The sequence below is a fragment of the Oncorhynchus clarkii genome, chromosome 13 (assembly GCF_045791955.1).
Source record: "Oncorhynchus clarkii lewisi isolate Uvic-CL-2024 chromosome 13, UVic_Ocla_1.0, whole genome shotgun sequence".
NCBI classification, from domain to species: Eukaryota; Metazoa; Chordata; class Actinopteri; order Salmoniformes; family Salmonidae; genus Oncorhynchus; species Oncorhynchus clarkii.
In genome coordinates this window covers 7,820,947-7,840,366 of record NC_092159.1, presented here as the reverse complement: position 1 = coordinate 7,840,366, position 19,420 = coordinate 7,820,947, and the positions used below count along the sequence as shown (strand labels likewise).

Below are 19,420 nucleotides of genomic sequence, written 5' to 3'. Positions count from 1 at the left end.
CTCAGGCCAAGGCACTGGGGTGTCTCAGGCCAAGGCTCTGGGGTGTCTCAGGCCAAGGCTCTGGGGTGTCTCAGGCCAAGGCTCTGGGGTGTCTCAGGTCAAACTCCTGTCTGTGGTGGTAAAACTACTTTGTGAGCACAGACTGAGTTGTTTAAAGCACCCTTAAAATGTATTGGATCAAGAGTTACTATCCAATCCTTCCAATACCCTGTTAATATATGTAAACAATGTATAATACGTTTTATAATGACAGTTTACTCAACTGCTTAATGACATCTGAAACAAACTCCATCATGGCCACATAGTGAGTAGTGTGTCTGCCAACATTTTGGAGAACATTTGTGAGCAAGTTGGTAAATCTTCATGTATTTTTAAGAAGTGTCACTACCGAACATCTAATATATGAAAAAATATGTAAAGTATGGTTTTGGGACTAAAATGTATGTTTTCTGGGATGTTCATCTGTCCAAATGAAAGATAACCAGCCACATGTTAGCCAAGGGGATTTTTTTTACAAAATGATAGTAGTTAAACACTTAGCTTTATAAAGCAACATAAATGACAACTTAATGTATTTTGATATTTTTAACAAATGTTTTATGTCTCCACTGCCTTGTTGTCAATGATGTAACCCACATTGATGTAACCCACATTGATGTAACCCACATTGATGTAACCCACATTGATGTAACCCACATTGATGTAACCCACACTGCCTTCAGAAAGTATTACCTGTTTCCACATTTTGAACGTTACAGCTGTATTCTAAAATGTATTAAATAGTTTTTTTTCCTTCATCAATCTACACACAATACCCCAAAATGACAAAGCAAAAAAACAGTATTTTTTTTAAATTGTAGAAAAATTTACACAGTATTAAAAACTGAAATATCACATTTATGTAAGTATTCAGACCCTTCACTCAGTATGTTGTTGAAGCACTTTTGGCAGCGATTACAGCCTCGAGTCTTCTTGGGTATGATTCTACAAGCTTAGCACACCTGTGTTTGGGGAGTTTCTCCCATTCTTCTCCAGAGATCCTCACAAGCTCTGTCAGATTGGATGGGGAGCGTCGCTGCACAGCTATTTTCAGGTCTCTCCAAAGATGTTTGATCGGGATCAAGTCCAGGCTTTTGCTGGGCCTCTCAAGGGCATTCAGAGACTTGTCCCGAAGCAACTCCTGCATTGTCTTAGCTGTGTGCTTAGGGCCGTTGTTCTGTTGGAAGGTGAATCTTTGCTCCAGTCTGATATCCTGAGCACTCTGGAGCAGGTTTTCATCTCTCTGTACTTTGCTCCGTTCATCTTTTCCTCGATCCCGACTAGTCTCCCAGTCCCTGCCGCTGAAAAACATCCCCACAGCATGATGGTGCCACCACCATGCTTCACCGTAGGGATGGTGCCAGGCTTCATCCAGACGTGACTCTTGACATTCAGGCCAAAGAGTTCAATCTTGGTTTCATCAGACCAGAGAATCTTGTTTCTCATGGTCTGAGAGTCTTTAGGTGCCTTTTGGCAAACTCCAAGCGGGCTGTCATGTGCCTTTTACTGAGGAGTGGCTTCCTTCTGGCCACTCTAGCATAAATGCTTGATTGGTGGAGTGCTGCAGAGATGCTTTTCTTTCTGGAAGGTTCTCCCATCTCCACAGAGGAACACTAGAGCTCTGTCAGAGTGACCATCCCAGGGCGGCCAGCTCTAGGAAGAGTTTCGGTGGTTCCAAACTTCTTCCATTTAAGAATGATGGAGGCCACTGTGTTCTTGGGGACCTTTAATGCTGCTTTTTTTACCCTTCCGCAGATCTGTGCCTCAACACAAACATGTCAAGAAACTACGGACAATTCCTTCGACCTCATGGCTTGGTTTTTGCTCTGTCATGCATTGTCAACGCTGGGACCTTATATAGACAGGACATCTGGAAGCAAGTGGGGACAAGGGAAGTTTGAATATGTCCGTAAACAATCCAATGTATAAATCATAAATCAAAATGTGTCAATTTTGCAAGAAAATATTGTAATTTCACATAACCATACCACAAGGTAGCTACTCTACCTGCTTCATTCATGACAAGAAAACATACTGTAACTAGCTAGCTAGCCAAGTTACTAGTTAGTTAATTCGCTAAGTAGCCAGCTAGTTAACCTATATTAAGCAGTAAAACAAAATACGCCTAAATGTTTTAAAACAAAACGTTAGCTGTCACCTTGAGGGTTGATAAAGGGTAAAAATGTTATTCCCTGAAGGAAATGTTGTTATTTGTTAGCTAGCTAGGCTACCAGTTAGCTTTACCCCTCTATCAAGCCTAGCTAGCTAGCTAGCCCTTATCTACCATATCAAAATGCATATCAAGATCCTGATATAGACCTCAGCCAAGAACTCAGAAATGCATCAGAAATTGTCCTTATTTCAGCATATCAAGATCCGGATATGAACCAGGAGATGCACATCTGGACTCAATATAGCTTCACACGTTGAATGTGCTGAGAACACACAGCTATGCTATGTATACAGTCAGTATTTTGGGGAAATTGAATGTGGAACCTGAATAGTGTGACTGTCTATGTCCTAGCACTAATCGTTGAAAATTGGTTACAATGATCAAATAATCCTGTGGTTGAAATTTTACTCTCAAAACAACAGTTCACGTTGATGACTTTGGCAAATTACGTTGAAACAACATTGATTCAACCAGTTTGTGCCCAGTGGGATGTTTCTATACTAAAAACAATGGACAAAGAACAGCGGCCGGTGTTGCCTTTTTATCTTCAACCCAATAACAAAATATGCCTTAAGAAGCTTTACCATTAATCACAATCATGTTTCATGATTAACTACTCATGGTGTGAGTGTGATAACATACAGAAACTCAAGTCCTTTGGTTCACCCGACCTAGAATACGTCATCTCTCCTCAAGCCGATACCATGATGGCCCTCAAAGAACTACACTGGAATCTATGCAAACTGGAAACCACATATCCTGAGGCCACATTTATTGTAGCTGGGGATTTTAACAAAGCAAATCTGAGGAAAACGCTACCGAAGTTCTAACAACACATTGACTGTAGCACTCGCTCTGAGAAAACATTGGAAAACTGCTACACAACTTTTTGAAACGCCTACAAGGCCCTCCCTTCGGCAAATCGGATCACAATATTTTGCTCCTCCCTTCCTATAGGCAGAAACTCAAAACAGGAAGTGCCTGTGCAACAGACTATTCAACACTAGTCTGACCAATTGGAATCCATGCTTCGAGATTGTTTTGATCACACGGACTGGGATATGTTCCGGGTAGCCTCAGAATAATATCGACCGGATACAGTGACTGAGTTTATCAGGAAATGCATAGGAGATGTTATACCCACTGTGACTATTAAACAGCAGAAACTGTGGATAGATAGCAGCATTTGCGCACAACGGAAGGTGCGAACCATCGCTGGGAAAATGGCCGAATACAAACAATGTAGTTATTCCCTCCTCAATGCAATCAAACAGGCAAAACGTCAGTACAGAGACAAAGTGGAGTCGCAATTCAATGGTTCAGACACAAGACCTGTATTCTATTCTACTGTATCTTAGTCTATGCATTACTCATCTCATATGTATATACTGTATTCTATTCTACTGTATCTTAGTCTATGCATTACTCATCTCATATGTATATACTGTATTCTGTTCTATTCTACTGTATTTTAGTCTATGCATTACTCATCTCATATGTATATACTGTATTCTGTTCTATTCTACTGTATTTTAGTCTATGCCACTCCGACATTGCTCGTCCAAATATTTGTATATTCTTAATTCCATTCCTTTACTTTAGATTTATGTGTATTGTTGTGAAATTGTTAGATATTTCTGCACTGTTGGAGCAAGAAACGCAAGCATTTCACTACACCCGCAATAACATCTGCTAAACATGTGTATGTGACCAATAACATCTGCTAAACATGTGTATGTGACCAATAACATCTGCTAAACATGTGTATGTGACCAATAACATCTGCTAAACATGTGTATGTGACCAATAACATCTGCTAAACATGTGTATGTGACCAATAACATCTGCTAACCATGTGTATGTGACCAATAACATCTGCTAAACATGTGTATGTGACCAATAACATCTGCTAAACATGTGTATGTGACCAATAACATCTGCTAAACATGTGTATGTGACCAATAGAATTTGATTCGATTTGAACTGGCCGATTCCATTTTATAGGGTTACAGAGGTATTCATTCTGACCAATGGGCCATGGTGGCAGCAGAAATCCTAAACCAGTCAGTTCTATAGAAAACATCCTAATCCTTCCTTCATTTTACAACGGATCATAATCAGGTCCAGTATGTTAGTGCTGAAGTGGAAGAAATACAGTTCAGTTCATTCAGGAAGTAAACTGAAATGAAAAATGTTCACAAGGATTGTAAATGTGAATGAATTTCAGTTTGGTTCCTGAATTGACCTGGATTGACCCCAGCCCAGATCTCGATTACAGTGCTCACTGCATTGTGAGAAGACCATGGCTGTAAAGTCAGTTGAGGTCTTTGGGAAAAAATGCACAGTTGTCTAGTTGGGTATGACAGCTGTACATATTCCTCTGACACTGATGTAAGGTCAGTTTTATCCCGGAGGGTAACTTCTGCCCAGAGCAAGTTTGGAGCTAAACATGTCCCTCAAATACAAAAACACAGGTCATATATCATGCAAGATCTTTGCACATTAAAATAACTTGAATGTCTGCATGGTGCTAATGTTCCCTCCACCCACAAACACGGCAAGTAAATATATTGTCTAATAACAGTGGCATCGGTGCCAGAATTAGGCTGTGTTGGCAGATATACCAAACAATAAACCTTGGCTGTCGTGAAGACGAGAGCACAGTCCAAGAAATGAAAAGGCCTTGATGGGATCCTTCCAGATGGTCACCCTGCTCAACTAGTGTATCCACTAGTATATGAGGCTTCTTGTACTGATGTGCTGGGTGGACACTGAACCTGAACAAACAGGGTGTATTCAGTGAGGTGAAATGTTCTGAACATTGCTGATAGAAATGTATTGAATAGAGACAACATGATTTCCATGTATTTGATGCCGTTCCATTTGCTCCGTTCCAGCCATTATTATGAGCCATCCTCCTCTCAGCAGCCTCCCCTGATGCAAAGGAATTTGTTACTGTATTGTAACTAATCATTTTATAACAGTTTTATTGAAGCCAGCTCAGCTGCTAAGCGGTTAACTTCAGAGTGTAATAAAAGTTTGAGGCGGCTATATCGCTGTCAGCAATATAAGTGGATAAGATGACTGAAATACTGGTATGTTGTTATGTCATAACAATCCTACTGGACCGTTATAGCCAACTGAAATGTGAGACAAATAAAAGCGCCTCCAGAATTCATTAGATCATACTGTAGATAAATACACATTAGATTGAAACGTGTTACTGAAAGCCTAAATGTTTCAGAGCTTATAAATATAAATGTATTATGGTTCCACCAGGATGATAAATCAAACTAAGCAAAGCACGAGGTAACGGATAACTCTGTCACAAGCATGAGGTGAGGAGACAGTTCAGATGTGTTTACAAGCTAAACAATATAAATAACAGGTAAACATATATATTAAGTTGTTGATGAGGATTAATGCCACTAAAATGGAACTAAATAAGGTCAGATTAGACTTAAATCAGGTCAGATGAAAACTGTATTAGTGGTAGTGTTTTACCATAGTGGGGCAACGTGGATTCCATTATGAGGTTCAATGGTTGTAACATTATACTCAATTTGATGAAACATCTTTTGATATTGTCATAATGATTAGCAATGACATCTCTCGTGTATTGTACATTTAGTGAAATTCAATTCAGAGACAAATATGACATTAAAAAGTCATGTCATGGGAGTGTGGTGCTCTTGGGAAGTGGGAGGTGCTAGTGAGACATAGACACACAGAGGTCTCTCATACAATTCATGTCCTTTCCCAGAGTGGTCCATAATTAACTTTTGCCTGGTTGGCACTTCCAACAAGATATTTTTTTATTTATTTCACCTTTATTTAACCAGGTAGGCCAGTTGAGAACAAGTTCTCATTTACAATTGCGACCTGGCCAAGATAAAGCAAAGCAGTTCGACACATACAACAACACAGAGTTACACATGGAGTAAAACAAACATACAGTCAATAATACAGTAGAAAAAATAAGTCTATATACAATGTGAGCAAATGCGGTGAGATAAGGGAGGTAAAGGCAAAAAAAAGGCCATGGTGGCGAAGTAAATACAATATAGCAAGTAAAACACTGGAATGGTAGATTTGCAGTGGAAGAATGTGCAAGGTAGAGATGGAAATAATGGGGTGCAAAGGAGCAAAATAAATAAATAAATACAGTAGGGGGAGAGGTAGTTGTTTGGGCTAAATTATAGATGGGCTATGTACAGGTGCAGTAATCTGTGAGCTGCTCTGACAGCTGGTGCTTAAAGCTAGTGAGGGAGATAAGTGTTTCCAGTTTCAGAGATTTTTATAGTTCGTTCCAGTCATTGGCAGCAGAGAACTGGAAGGAGAGGCGGCCAAAGGAAGAATTGGTTTTGGGGGTTACCAGAGAGATATACCTGCTGGAGCGCGTTCTACAGGTGGGTGCTGCTATGGTGACCAGCGAGCTGAGATAAGGGGGGACTTTACCTAGCAGGGTCTTGTAGATGACCTGGAGCCAGTGGGTTTGGCAACGAGTATGAAGCGAGGGCCAGCCAACGAGAGCGTACAGGTCGCAGTGGTGGGTAGTATATGTGGCTTTGATGTATACAGAGAAGAGTCGGTCCAAGAATTGAACCCTGTGGCACCCCCATAGAGACTGCCAGAGGCCCGGACAACAGGCCCTCCGATTTGACACACTGAACTCTATCAGAGAAGTAGTTGGTGAAACAGGCGAGGCAATCATTTGAGAAACCAAGGCTATCGAGTCTGCCGATGAGGATGTGGTGATTGACAGAGTCGAAAGCCTTGGCTAGGTCAATGAATATGGCTGCACAGTATTGTTTATTATCGATGGCGGTTAAGATATCGTTTAGGACCTTGAGCGTGGCTGAGGTGCACCCACGACCAGCTCTGAAACCAGATTGCATAGCGGTGAAGGTATGGTCTCTCATCCAATTCATGTCCGTTCCCAGAGTGGTCCATAATTCACTTTTTCTTGGTTGGCACTTCCAACCAGATATAAGGAGGCTGAGGCCCCAGCATCCATAAGTCAGATAGATACCTTCTTCTTCCTCTGTGGTAAGACCTCTACACCTCCTTAGATTTGTACATTTATCTCATCTTTACTCCTTATCTGAGGCAGCGGCTAACTGCACTGATTTAATTGACCTCTGCATGTCTCTTGTAAGAATTAACAATATGCAATCAAGTGGCGTTGGTTGAATATGTAAAAAAATACATATACAAATTACTTAATATTTTTTACTTTAAATCAGTAACTTTCATTTACGGTCAAAAGTGGTGATTGTTTGTAAATTGAGTTGGTGTTCTAGAATGTATCTGGGTTTTATGGGAATTTATTTGAATTCCTGACAGAATGTGTAGTAAAGTGAGTTGTCACTAGGAAAATTAAAGTTACCAGTTGCACCTGTAGTTGAATTTGACATGTAATGATTGAGTTAAATGTTTTCTAGCCCTTCAGGGGATAAATGATAAGGCTTTAGACTTGTATGTTTTCACAACACTCTCATGTTTCGCAGGGTCCTCCAAGAAGTACACATTCATCTGTAGGAGGGGGAAAAGAAGGTGAGACATGGTTTGAGTCTCCACATAAAAAGTAATGAGATTATTCTGTTAGAGATACCACTCACCTAACTCTGTTGACTGGGGAGGAAGCACCACAGAGTCAATCAAGTTTTTTGTTTTATCTCTTTCCTAGTTATCCGTCACCATGAGTACGGACGCTGAGATGCAAATCCACGGCAAGGCTGCCATATACTGTACCTTCGTAAATCTGAGAAGGAGAGGATGGAGGCACAAGCCGCACCCTTTGATTCAAAGAACTCATGCTATGTGGCAGACAAGGTGGAGCTGTACCTTAAGGGTTTGTCACTGCCAGGGCCGACGGGAAGGCACTAAGGATGTAAGTCTGATCTGAAAAGTATTCAAGTTTGTGCAATTACTCTATTTTTTGAAAAATCATTGAAATGATCCAAACAATGTCTATAGGCAATTAGAAATCACTAACAAAAAATATATAAAGAAGCATTTCATTGTTTTTTGTAGACATTATATAACCTTGAAATACATTGTTATTGCTGCTACTTAAAATGACATAGAATGTTGACTCAACAAGAATCACCAGTTTTATGTGTCAGTGGGTGATAACTAAGTAGTTGGATTAAATGTGGATATGCATTTTTTAAATGATTCAACTTGTATTTAATGAGCAAGACGCATTCAGTCATGTCCACTTTGATCTGTGTGTAATCTAGATTTCTGACTGTTTCAGGAAGGAAAAGAGTTCAAAGATGCAGACATCTATGAGATGAACCCCCCCAAGTACGACAAGATTGAGGACATGGCCATGATGACCTACCTGAATGAAGCCTCTGTGTTGTATAACCTCAAAGAGCGTTATGCAGCATGGATGATCTATGTAAGAAACCAGCACATACAAACACACACACACACACATAGACAAATTCACACATACAGTACAACACATAAATTAATGGGAGATTCCAAAACAGTTTACCAAAGTACACCCACATTCTCACATAAATCCAGATAAAATTCCATCTGACTTTGTTAATCTCCTAAATTAATTAATGGGGGCAGCAGCAGGGACAGGACACAGACCTACAGCCGGTGCTACAGTGGGTAGAGTCGCAGCTGAGGCCATGATGGGACGAGGTGGCAGCGCTCTCACTCGCGACCAAAGGGTTGTGGTCAAAGTTTGAGAGTCTGCGGCTGGCTGATGGCGTTCTACAGCGGGCTTGGAATGAGTCAGCTACAAGAGAGGAGAGGTGGTAGGTGGTGGTCCCAATAGCACTGCGGGAGGCTGTGCTTCAGAGCACTCATGGGGGAGTGGGGACTGGACACTTTGGGGTCACGTAAACACTGCGCCGCCTCCATCAGGGCTTTTACTGGGGGCAGAACAAGAGGGATGTTGGAGGTCTTTTGCCGCAGCTGTGACAACTGCACAGCGAGAAAGAGCCCCCCAGGCCGCACTCATGCTCAGCTCCAACAGTTCCCAGTTGGGGCTCCCATGGAGAGGGTGGGAGTGCATGTAGTTGGGCCGTTCCTCACCACAGACAGTGGAAACCGCTGGGTGCTTATGGCCATGGACTATTTCACAAAATGGCACGAGGCCTATGCTCTGCCTGACCAGGAGGCAGAGACCATCGCCGATGCCCTGACAGCGGGGATGTTCAGCAGGTTTGGAGCTGCGGAGTCCATCCACAGCAACCAAGGCAGAAACTTTGAGTCCTGTGTGTTCGCCACCATGTGTGAAAGACTGGGTATGCACAAGACCCGCACTACTCCTCTCCCTCCTCAAAGTGATGGCCTTGTGGAGCGCTTCAAAAAAAACGCTTGGACAGCAGCTGGCCATTGTCTCTGCCAAACACCAGGTCCCATGACTGGGACAAGCACCTGCCTATGGTCCTCATGGCATGCCGCTCCGCTGTCCAAGACTCCACCTCCTGCACGCCTCCTCATGCTGGAGATGGCGTTTGGTCAGCCCCGGGATAGCCCTCCTGTTCCCCCGGGGCCGGAGTATGCCCAGAGATTTCCAGGACTGCCTGGAGAAGGCCCACACCTTTGCAGGAGAGCAGCTGGTGAATGCAGTTGTGAGGCAGAAGAGGAACTATGACGTGCACACCCGGGGAAGGCACTTTGTGGCTGGGGAGCTGGTCTGGGTCTACAGCCCCATGAGAAAGAAAGACAGAAGTCCCAATTTGGACAGCCACTGGGTGGGGCCCTGCAGCATCCTGGAGAGGGTAGGGGAGGTTGTTTATCGGCTGCAGCTTTCTCCTATGGGGAGAAAGGTGGCACTCCACTGGGACCTGAAACCCCATACAGAGGGTTCTCTTCTCTCCAAACACCAGGGACGCCCACAATGCCAGTCTCTGTCAATTCCCCTCTCTGGCAATTCTCTGGCAAGTTTATATGAGTATCTTTCATTTATTTGGTGTGGGCTATGACCAAACAGTAGCCTGTGTGGAGTTGGGTTAATAAACCGTGAATTCGTATACTTAATCAACTGTCTGGACAATTGCTCCTTTAACAATCTAGCCAGTTCATTACAATATATATTGCCCTAATGAACATGACATAACTCATAGGCCTTATTTAGGTCAGTGCTATCCGGTATCCTTGGGACTTCCCTACCCTAAACCTTAACTCTGACCTTGACCCCTACCCTTAACCTGACCCTGAATTAAAGGCAAACTTCAGGATTTTGGCAATGAAGCCTTTTATCTACTTCCCCAGAGTAAGATGACTCATGGATACCATTTATGTCTCTGCATTTAGTATAAACTCTAGTTAACCAACGCTAACTAGCGTTAGTGCAATGACTAGAAGTCTATGGTATCTATTAGTATGTAATTTAGTGCAAATCTCCAAACAACTCTATTCTCCAATAGAGGGCGCTAAATACCAAGGTTTAGAAGAAGGCCTGTTTTGCCTGCCACTGCAAAGTTTCTGGAGGTGCCTGAAAGAGATCCTGGAGCGGATTCGGAGGAACCTAAAGCATTGGGGAATAGGAGGAGCCTAAATCATTGGGGAATAGGAGGAGCCTAAATCATTGGGGAATAGGAGGAGCCTAAAGCATTGGGGAATAGGAGGAGCCTAAATCATTGGGGAATAGGAGGAGCCTAAAGCATTTGGGAATAGGAGGAGCCTAAATCATTGGGGAATAAGAGGAGCCTAAAGCATTGGGGAATAAGAGGAGCCTAAAGCATTGGGGAATAGGAGGAGCCTAAAGCATTGAGGAATGGGAGGAGCCTAAATCATTGCCTTAACAAATAATAACCACCCTGACTGTCTGTGAGTCAGCATGTAGTGAGGGCTTTCCCTGACTTTTTTTTTTTTTAACCTTTATTTGACTAGTCAAGTCAGTTAAGAACAAATTCTTATTTTCAATGATGGCCTTCATAGTTTTAATGTCTTCACTATTATTCTACAATGTAGAAAATAGTAAAAATAACATAAAACAGTTCAATGAGCAGGTGTGTCCAAACTTTTGACTGGTACTGTATATTTGTTGATATGCTTAAGATTACTCGGTGTTTATTAACTTAATTAATCAGTGACGACTACACCATTCACCACAGATAGGGGAAAACCATGTATCTTTGCTATCTTTGTGAAGTATCTTTGCTAACACCCTACAGTCAGGTTTTCACACCAGTAGACTACAATACCTTAGTGATGATGGTTACGAGGTGGTGGAATTTTACATTTGGTAAGATAATCTTTTTAATACGTTACCATTAGTGTATTGAAAGGAGTAGATAGCGTGAGACGCAGTGGCAACACCAATACTTTTTCACAGAGGGTGGCTTGGTTGTTGCGTAGGGGTGCTTGAAATAATTCAATAATATATTATTAGACAAGCAACAAGTCCATACCCGTTTAGGAAAAAAGCATTTCATGTATTCGGTAATGTTACACTTATCCACATTTACCAGAGGGTTCAAATTGCAATGAGTTAGATGCTAGATAGCTTTTTCAGCATTGGCCTACCAAACACATAACGGAGACTTCACAGTTTTATGAGAAGGCTATAAATAGAATCCACAGTGGCGGGAGAGGTTGGAATGAAGGCCCAACAGTCAGCCAACACAGACTAGATACATGGTGTCAGGAGGCAGGTTTTGGAGCAGTGAGCAGTTACCCACTCTGTCAGATTACTTTAGTTGCCGGTTTTGTGAAATCTGTGGTTCTGAGACACAATGGCCACCCTCCATGCTGACTACATTGAAGACGCATGCCAGATCCCAGAACGCCTGGATTGATGTTCATTAACATATCAGTTAACTACATCATATGTTATTGCAATATGACGTGGCACTTAACCATTCATTGATGCAATGCAACCAATAAGAGACTCTGGAATCATGATCCTATATGACCTAAAGAGAAAGGTCCTGCCCCAAGGCCATGGAGTGTGAGGGCAAGTTGATCAGACACATTGGTTCCACACTGATGTCATTTCAATGTTGTGAATTTAAACAGACTTAGTGTTCAACAAGTAAATAGGAAGAGGGAAGTGGATTATGAACAGATGTAGTGTTCATCATGTAAATAGGAAGAGGGAAGTGGATTATGAACAGGTTCTGAAGGAGGAAACATTAACTACTGGAGAAAGGAAGGTTATCTAGAGAATCACAGTCTGTTGGCCACATTAGTGTAAACTAGAAGAAAAAAAAGACTTAGGGATTTTCACATTTAATCCATAGAAGGGTCCTTTGGAGGAAGGATTGTTGACATATATTTGACATTTGTATCTTAAAGCATAATTGATAAATAATTAATACAAGTTGGAAAATTCTGACTTTTTATTTTAACAGGCAGGTCAGTTAGGAACAAATTCTTATTTACAATGACGGCCTACCCCAACTAAACCCTATGAGTCTCCCAATCACGTCCGGTTGTGATACAGCCAGGAATCGAACCAGGGTCTGTAGTGATGCCTCTAGCACTGAGATGCAGTGCTGTAGAGCGCTGCGCCACTCGGGGGGCCCCCACAACAGGTTTTAACGACCCTGTTCTAAACATTGATCATTGGTGGGGTCATCTAGTGGATTGGGCTGTCACTTGTCCTGACTCTTCTGAAAGCCTTGGCGAGGATGAGTCCCCTGCTCCCCCAGAGACGGTTGTGTTCCAACAGATGCAACTGAAGGGAGGTTGTGGGATTCCCAGTATTTGACTAGTCTATTTAATGGCCATATCAAGTATAAAGTCTGTTTTGTATATGGTCATATCCTCTGGTGCACAGCTCAAATGGCAATATATCTGCCAATAAAGCAAAGCCAAATGACCTGAGATATATTGTTGTGGAAGCTGGATGTATTTCTGATACACCCGTTTTTGAACATGGCCATATTGGGATTGTAAATAACGTGTTGCTTTGGCACTCTTCTTGTAACGTCACCATCGACTGCATGGGATCAAATTGGAGTTTCAAGATCAGTTCAGCAGATGAGGTTTGATACCATCTCTATGATGGAGGGTCATAAAGCAATCCTAAACTACTTTAGGCTGCATGTATTTCTGACACCCAGTTTTGGAACATGGCCACGGTTGGAGAAGGTCACTGGCAGGGGGTAATCATTTATGAGTTGTTTGTCTAAAATCCCAATTGACTTCAGGCTGCATGCATTTCTGACACACAGTTTCATATCATGGCCATGGTTGGAGGTCACTGAGAGGGGGTAATAATTTGAAAAATTTGGACTAAAGATTTGTACAACTTGCTGAAAACACAACAGCTCCCCATTTGATCCAAGTGTTTCTTATTGTAAATGCATTAGATTCATATTACATTTAGTCCTCCATTGATTTCACACTGCGTGCTGAAAGGTGAAGACCTCATACCTATACTGTGGACCACAGAGAGATCCGATACAGGCCAGCACATTATTTTGACCTTATTAGTCGACCAGAAGGTCCTCACATTGCTGACACCGTAATAGATTTACAGCGAGATATGTGACCTGGAAAATAAGATCTCAATTAACCGAGCCAAGACTGGTGGTTTTGTGGCTCCATGGCACAAGCATCTGACCTTTCATGTCCAGATTTAGATTTTTACTGGCTGTGACATTTGAATGGATTGAATCATGAAAATAATTCTGATGTGAGCCAAGGCTCTGGGGTGTCTCAGGTCAAACTCCTGTCTGTGGTGATAAAACTACTTTGCGAGTCATTTAAAGCACCCTTAACATGTATTGGATCAGGAGTTACTATCTGATCCTCCCAGGGCCCTGATAAAATACATCAAATATGTACAATACAGTTTTATAATGACAGTTTACTCAACTACTTAATGACATCTGTCAGTTAATAACAGTATATCAGGGGCCTGTAACTCCTGTTCTGGACGGCCCATCCACATGGTGTGTCAGTTAATAACAGTATATCAGGGGCCTGTAACTCCTGTTCTGGACGGCCCATCCACATGGTGTGTCAGTTAATAACAGTATATGAGGGGCCTGTAACTCCTGTTCTGGACGGCCCATCCACATGGTCTGTCAGTTAATACCAGTATATCAGGGGCCTGTAACTCCTGTTCTGGACGGCCCATCCACATGGTGTGTCAGTTTATACCAGTATATCAGGGGGCTGGAACTCCTGTTCTGGACGGCCCATCCACATGGTGTGTCAGTTAATAACAGTATATCAGGGGCCTGTAACTCCTGTTCTGGACAGCCCATCCACATGGTGTGCAGTCTCTTGTTCCACCCCAGCACTAACACAGCGGCTCCAGCTGAATCAATCTGTTGTGAAGGGTCTTGCCACTCCCACAGGAATGTTATAATATTACATTGAAAGACACTAATCTTATTAATAGTTTTGTTTATTTAGTAACATATTTCAAAAAAAAAAAAATGCTGTCCCCTATTGATGTCACTACTGAAAGAAACATTAAAAGACTGTCGAATGAATGTGCCTTAAGCCACCCCCCCACAGATTTGACAAAGGTGATGGGATTTGACCCCTCTCCAGCATGGCCACAACATTTGTGAGCAAGTTGGTAAATCTTCATGTATTTTTAAGAAGTGTCACTACCGAACATCTAATATATATTATATATATATTAATATATACAAAAAATATTTCAAGATTGATTTTGGGACTAAAATGTATGTTTTCTGGGATGTTTAACTGTCCAAATGAAAGATAGCCAGCCGCATTTTAGCGAAATGTAAAGCGTCTGTGTGTAGCTGGTGAGATGAGTCAGGCGCAGGACAGCAGATATGAGTAATGAAAGCAATTTTACTCAAATATATCATAATACACGTCGCAGAAATAGAGCTCCAGCTGGAGTAGGAACCCCTGGCATCCGGCAGCAGTCCCATCATACTCCCTCGGGAGCGCGAGCCGAATCCTGCTGGGACCAGGTGAAGGAGGGGTGGACAGTGGGACCTGCTGTAGTGGGGCTGGTGGAGGCGCTGGACGACCTCCTCCTCTCTCCCAACGATCCATCGTCTGCAGCACGCGATCGTTGCAACATGGTCGCGTGCTGCTGGACGCGCTCCTCTACCGCCACAGGGAGGGCGTCTGCTCCTGCTGACTCCATTCGGTGGTAAGTCATTTTGTAAAGCGTCGGTGTGTAGCTGGTGAGATGAGTCAGGCGCAGGGCAGCAGATATGAGTAACGAAAGCAATTTTTCTCAAATATATCATAATACACATTGTGAAAATACAAGGCCACACATACGGACCGCAATACAACAAACAATTACTCACAAGCAAACATTGGGGAACAGAGGGTTAAATAATGAACAAGTAATTGGGGCATTGAAGCCAGGTGTGTAAGACAAAGACAAAACAAATGGAAAATGAAAGTGGATCGGCGATGGCTAGAAGGATGGTGACGTCGACCGCCGAACGCCACCCGAACAAAGAGGGGGACCGATTTCGGCGGATGTCGTGACACCAAGGGGATTCTTTATAAATTGATAGTAGTTGCTCACTTAGCATTAGAAAACAATATAAATGAAAGCATAAAGCATTTTGATATTTTTACATATGTTTTATGACTCCACTGCCTTGTTGTCACTGACCTACAGTGCCTTCGGAAAGTATTCAGACCTCTTGACTTTTTAAAAATGTTACCTTACAGCCTTTTTATAAAATGTATGAAATTGTTATTAACCTTCATCAATCTACACACAATATCCCATAATAACAAAGCAAAAAATGTTTTTTTTTTAACAAATACAATATAAAAATTTGAAATATCAAATGTACATAAGTATTCAGACCCTTTACTCAGTACTTTGTTGAAGCACCTTTGGCAGCGATTACAGTCTCGAGTCACTGGGCCACTCAAGGACATTCAGAGACTTGTCCCGAAGCCACTCCTGTGTTGTCTTGGCTGTGTGCTCAGGGTCGTTGTCCTGTTGGAATGTGAACCTTCACCCCAGTCTGAGGTCCTGAGCGCTCTGGAGCAGGTTTTCATCAAGGATCTCTCTGTATTTTGCCACCATTATGCTTCACCGTAGGGATGGTGCCAGGTTTCCTCCAGACATGATGCTGCCACCACCATGCTTCACCGTAGGGATGGTGCCAGGTTTCCTCCAGACATGATGCTGCCACCACCATGCTTCACCGTAGGGATGGTGCCAGGTTTCCTCCAGACATGATGCTTGGCATTCAGGCCAAATAGTTCAACCCTGGTTTCGTCAGACATGAGAATCTTGTTTCTCATGGTCTAAGAGTCCTTTAGGTGTCTTTTGGCAAACTCCAAGCAGGCTGTCATGTGTCTTTTACTGAGGAGTGGCTTCTGTCTGGCCACTCTACCATAAAGGCCTGATTTGTGAAGTGCTGCAGAGATGGGTGTCCTATTGGAATGTTCTCCCATCTCCACAGAGGACCTCTGCCTCTAAGAAGAGTCTTAGTGGTTCCAAAACACTTCCATTTAAGAAGTCTCGGATTGTGTCGAGGCACAGATCTGGGAAACGGTACCAAAATATGTCTGCAGCATTTAAGCATTTAAGGTCCCCAAGAACACAGTGGCCTCCATCATTATTAAATGGAAGACAATTTAATAAATGTTAGAATAAGGCTGTAACGTAAAGGCACTGTATAATCAAAGACAGAAAAGGTTAATGATAATATTAAGAAAAGGTTTTGATTAGCAATAATTTACTTTAAAGCAGGTACGTGTAAAGGTCTATTGTGTAACACTAGTGACGGTAACACTGGTGTCGCGTAAAACTATTTAAACCTTTTTTCGCCCAATCTAAAACACAGCCAGAATTTTGTTTTTATATATATGTTTATATATATGTTCCTAAAGTGTTATCACTATGCATCAAAAAGCACAACCAAATTCCAATGGAAAACAATGTATGTTTTGGTTTCGTTGTCTTCTTAATCAAATCAAATGAAAATCTAAGTTTATTTGTTGTGTACACAAATTGGCAAATGCTTAAGCAAGTGCAGCGAAATGCTTTTGTTCCTAGCTCCAGCAGTGCAGTAAATTATTGTGTTTCTAGTTTCAGCAGTGCAGTAAATGATTGTGTTTCTAGCTCCAGCAGTAAATGTCTAACAGTACAATACTAATACACAAATAATCCCAAGGACAAAAAGAAAAATCAAAACAAGCAATGTCAGAGTCCGGGATATAAATATGTGGTGTGTGGAGAGCCCTGTGGTTGAAGGAGGTGAAGTTGCCGTACCAGGGAGTGATACAGTCCAACAGAATAATCTTGCTGGTGCATCTGTAGAAGTCTGTGAGGAGGAACCAAGTCGAGTTTTGGTGTCGGGTTGAGGGACCATTTCAGGTCCTGCAATCTCTGCTGTCTCCCGTAGTCCACGGTCAGCTCCTTTTTCTGTTGATGTTGAGGGAGAGATTATTTTCTTAGCACCACTCTGCTAGGGCGCTCACCTCGTCCCTGTACTCTTGCCGTTATTGGTAATCAGGCCTACCACTGTTGTGTTGTCAGAAAACTTGATGATAGGGGCTGGGAACTCATCGCTGTGGTGCCCCTGTGTTGAGAATCAGCGTGGTGAAGGTATTGTTGCCTACCTTCACCACCTTGGGTCGGCCCATTAGGAAGCCTAGGACCCAGTAGCACATGAAGGGGTTCAGACATAGGACCAAATGGCGATTCCATTTGGAGCGGTATGAAAATTGTTGGACTGGTATGCAAATTGTAGTGCGACCAGGCCAAGATAAAGAAAAGCAGTTTGACACATACAACAACAAAGAGTTACACATGGAATAAACAAACATACAGTCAATAATAAAGTAGAAAAAAGTCTATATACAAGCAATAAATAGGCCATGGTGGCGAAGTAATTACAATATAGCAATTAAACACTGGAATGGTAGATGTGCAGAATATGAATGTGCAAGTAGAGATACTGGGGTGCAAAGGAGCAAGATAAATAAATAAATACAGTGTGGGGATGAGGTAGTTGGATGGGCTATTTACAGATGGGCTATTTACAGATGGGCTATGTACAGGTGCAGTGATCTGTGAGCTGCTCTGACAGCTGGTGCTTAAAGCTAGTGAGGGAGATATGAGTCTCCAGCTACAGTGATTTTTGCAGTTTGTTCCAGTCATTGGTAGCAGAGAACTGGAAGGAAAGGTGACCAAAGGAGGTGTTGGCTTTGGGGATGACCAGTGAGATACACCTGCTGGAGCGAGTGCTACGGGCGGGCATTGTTATTGTGACCAGTGAGCTGAGATAAGGCGGAGCTTACCTAGCATAGACTTATAGATGACCTGGAACCAGTTGGTGTGGCGACGAATATGTAGCGAGGGCCAGCCGACGAGAGTATACATGTCGCAGTGGTGGGTGGTGTAAGGGGCTTTGGTGACAAAACGGATGGCACTGTGATAGACTGCATCCAGTTTGCTGAGTAGAGTATTGGAAGCTATTTTGTAAATTACATTGCCGAAGTTGAGGATCGGTAGGATAGTCAGTTTTACGAGGGTATGTTTGGCGGCGTGAGTGAAGGAGGCTTTGTTTGCGAAATAGGAAGCCGATTCTAGATTTAATTTTGGATTGGAGATGTTTAATATGAGTCTGGAAGGAGAGTTTACAGTCTAGCCAGACACCTAGGTATTTGTAGTTGCCCATATACTCTAAGTCAGAACCGTCCAGAGTAGTGATGTTGGTCGGGCGGGCGGGTGCGGGCAGCGATTGGTTGAAAAGCATGCAGTCGGTTTTACTAGCGTTTGAGAGCGTTTGAGAGCAGCCACGGAAAGAGTGTTGTATATGTTTCCCTTAAAAGCCCCAACTCCAACCTTTAAACCTTAATCAACATCCGTTCCAAACCCTCCCCTATGAACTCTGTGTTCCTGTTCCACTGTGTAATAAATACCCTAAACCTGGATTCCTACTTTAATCTCCTCATTGCATTCTGACCAATGGGCCATGGTGGCAGCAGAACTCATAAACCAGTCAGTTCTATAGAAAACATCCTAATCCTTCCTTCATTTTACAACGGATCATAATCAGGTCCAGTATGTTAGTGCTGAAGTGGAAGAAATACAGTTCAGTTCATTCAGGAAGTAAACTGAAATGAAAAATGTTCACAAGGATTGTAAATGTGAATGAATTTCAGTTTGGTTCCTGAATTGACCTGGATTGACCCCAGCCCAGATCTCGATTACAGTGCTCACTGCATTGTGAGAAGACCATGGCTGTAAAGTCAGTTGAGGTCTTTGGGAAAAAATGCACAGTTGTCTAGTTGGGTATGACAGCT

General features: G+C 42.5%; 1 protein-coding gene and 1 long non-coding RNA gene across 2 annotated transcripts in view; both read left to right on the top strand.

Annotated features, from left to right (window-relative positions):
* LOC139424217 (uncharacterized) overlaps positions 1-19,420 on the top strand; it is a 102,489-nt gene that overhangs the window by 63,358 nt on the left and 19,711 nt on the right. The window lies entirely within an intron of this gene.
* On the top strand, positions 7,248-7,961 carry LOC139423698 (uncharacterized). The gene is made up of 3 exons (XR_011635871.1): positions 7,248-7,261; positions 7,723-7,768; positions 7,902-7,961. It is a non-coding gene; the product is annotated as an uncharacterized lncRNA (long non-coding RNA).